Source organism: Myotis yumanensis, unplaced genomic scaffold (assembly GCF_028538775.1).
Source record: "Myotis yumanensis isolate MYYU_CA2020_CCGP unplaced genomic scaffold, mMyoYum1.0.hap1 SCAF_3, whole genome shotgun sequence".
Classification (NCBI taxonomy): Eukaryota; Metazoa; Chordata; class Mammalia; order Chiroptera; family Vespertilionidae; genus Myotis; species Myotis yumanensis.
The window spans coordinates 174053619-174056839 of NW_027223754.1; the positions used below are offsets into that span (position 1 = coordinate 174053619).

A 3221-nucleotide genomic window follows, 5' to 3' on the forward strand; every position below is an offset into this window, starting at 1 on the left:
TTTTAAGCAGAGATGTGACATAATCCAATTGACACTATATTAGGAAAGTTGGCAATCAGACACAAAGTGATAGCCAGTCTTGAGAAGATGGAGAATTGTGCTTGTAAAAAATCTACCAAATACAAGATGTGCAGGTTACATTTCATGAATTACAACACTTAACTACAATGAAGAATATGCTGAGCATCTGTAGTAATCATTCTGACATTGGAGCAGACATGTTTTTTGAAAAAGGAAGACTCTTAGCAATGGAAAGGCAAACTGTAAAAATAAGTGTAAATATATATAAATATATGGAAAACAGTGTTTGGACTACATCCTAGGGTGTAATAAGCAACTGAAGTAAATGTTTTCAATCTAAAAACTGCTCTTAGATTTTAATCCCCAGAAAATGCCCTGTGGTCTTATTGTTAATCTCAGACATTGAGAAAAAAATAACTAAAGGTGTATTGGGGTTTTAGTGGGCCATTCAAATGTAATTGCCCATGTGGGACACTTCCCGGCACAATTATTTTCTGCTTTAACTATCTTGCAACACAAACACCTAAAGCAGCATGGTCTTACTTTCATGTAATATTTAGCTGAGAGAAAATGAATTTTTTAAATAATCATGGAGGAACTTATAGATCAAAATCATACTAATGTTCTTCCTTATGGGCCATATGCATATGCATACAATGTTCTCTAATAATTCGATGCATTTACTCAAGTAAGTTATAACATATTAAATGTTATTAAAATATTTTTAAACAAGTGTAGCAGGAAAAACTGGCTGAAAGTGAATTAGAACAAATAGTGAAATACATAAAAAAAATGTAAATCCTGTATTTTTTTTTCTTTTATTAGTTATTCATATAGACAGACAGAAAGGAGGCACATGTGATCCTCTCAATGGACAGGTGGTTCCAGCTCAGGGCTGCACATCTGCTGCAGACGGGCACTGGTCAGGTGTGCTAACTCGGCCTCCCAGGGGTGACGGTCCCCAGGAGGGAGGCAGAGGCTGCTCCTTCTGGAAAGATACAAAACACAACCTCTTCCCCACATCATCACCAGATCTGGTAAAACTCCTGTCTGGTTTGTGCAGAAAAGGGAGCACGAGAGAAAACATTCATATTGAAAAGGTTTTAAGGGAATTACTTGCTCGCGTAGTTAGTGTTTTTACTGAGTGCAGAGTATCCCATTCATACATACCCTGTTCCTTGGTACCACTGCTAACGAAAGAGCAATCTCTACAGTCATTATCGTAGGAAGCAGGGAGGTAGAGACCACTGTCAACCAAACCCCTCACAGCTCAGGCAGATTCTTCTTCTACTGGCCATTACTACTCAGCGTGTGTTCCTACAAGAGACCCACTGTGGCCCTTTTAGATTTTGCCGTCAAAAAGAATCAGGCTTTTACTGGGGGAGGGCGGGGCCGGGGGGGGGGGGGCGGGTGCCTAGTGGCATGGGAAAGTTGAACTGAAGTTCTCATGAAACAGCCTCTCTTCCACTTACTGGCTTTAGCGTAGAAGAAGAGCAGGAAAATGCCTAGGCCAGGAAGCTTCATTTTATGTTTGTTTGTTTTTTGTTTGTTTGTTTTTAAACATATTTTATTGATTTTTTTACAGAGAGGAAGGGAGAGAGATAGAGAGTCAGAAACATTCCTCCGTCCGTGTGTTATGCCAGGAAACCCACTACCAGGGTGGCTGATAAGGCAGTCAAAGCCCTCAAGGGCCTGTGATAGAACCTCATGGTTGTCACAGGATCCTCAGTCCCAGTCCAGGTCATCAGTGCTGTCATAGCCAAACTCCTTCTGCACATCCACAGGGTATTTGCCCCACATCCGTGGTCTGCTATCGCCTCTTTCCTCTTCACTGAGGCTGTCCCGTTCATCAGAGCCGCTGGAATCTTCATCTCCATCACTGCTCTCCTCCTCTGGGTACTCATTGCGCCAATTATTCTCACTGTTCTCATCATCTTCATCTTCCTCTTCATCAAGGTCCTCTAGTTGTTTGCCATCATGCACCAGCTCCCACTCCTGGCTGAAGGGCTGCACAGAGAGGATATTCTCAGTCCATCCTGGAGCGGCCGTCTCCGAGTAGTAAATGTCATACACATAGTCATCCTTGCGTTCCTCCCGGTGCCTGACACTTGGCCCATCCTCAGATACAGTCAACCGCTCGCGGAGCAACTCTACAGCATTGCAAAGGGTCACATCTGGGTCAGATACTTCGCAGGAGGAGGCGGCGGCTGCGGCAGCGGCCTCGGGGTCTCCTTCTTCATGGACCAGATCCATCAGCTGGAAGCCTGCCTCGCGGTCGGCTTCTGGGTTCTCTCGCGTGTCCTCGGACTCCAGGTCACCCGAGAGAAGGCCCGAGGGTCGGCGGCTAGAGACTACCCTGTAGCGACCCTCCTGCTGGATCTTCCGAGTGGAAGCGCGGAGCTTGTGGCGGATACGCTGAGGGGTGGCCCGGGGTCCGGGCAGAGCGCGCAGGAGCGGCTGGACCGGGTCCTCCTGGGAGCACACGGTAGCCACCAAGTGGAAGACATTTTTCTCTGCTGCTTTCTCCAGACCCTCGGGGGGCGTCTTTTGGACCGCCGACTCCACCGCATCTGTCCGGAGGCGTTTACAGGCGAGGACCAGGGCCTCGGCGGGCTCCTCGCTGCGCTTGCGCTTCACACGGAGTACAGCCGAGCGACCAGCCTCCATAGCGGGGGTCGTGAAGCAGGTGCAGGGGTTCCCAAAGGTGTGCACGGAGTCGGTGAAGAAGGAACGACACGGAGATGGCGTTCAGCTGATCAGCAGCCCAGCCAGGATCTCTAGCCGGGATCCCTCCAGCCGTCTTCTGTCTCTTCTTGCCTTGTTACATCTGTATTTATACCCGTTGATTTGAATCCTGGCAATTTCTGGTCCAAAGGGTAGGGCGTTTCTTACCTCCATTCCAGGTAGTAAAGACTATGCGGCTTAAGGGTGACCGTTTGTAGTTAAAGGGATTAACTGCCCCGGCCTGGCATTTAGTTCAGGGGTTTTGTTGCCTCCCTAACTTCAGGGGAAAATCCCTACCTGGGGAAACAACCTTTCTGGGAGAGGTGACCTTGGTTAAAACACATCTCGCCAAGAAGGTGAGCAAACATAGCAAGAACACTATGCCATATAGTATGCCAGGTCCCTTGAAACATATGCTGTGTAGATGTTTCTTCCCTGCAGCAGCGACTGTGTCAAGCAGCAAGGATGGACCGGCT

The 3221-nt window shown here is 47.6% G+C and overlaps 1 pseudogene; it reads right to left on the reverse strand.

Moving 5' to 3' along the window:
• Positions 1–1746: 1746 nt before the first annotated feature.
• On the reverse strand, positions 1747–2688 carry LOC139005590 (probable RNA polymerase II nuclear localization protein SLC7A6OS pseudogene; annotated as a pseudogene).
• Between the last annotated feature and the right edge of the window lie 533 nt (positions 2689–3221).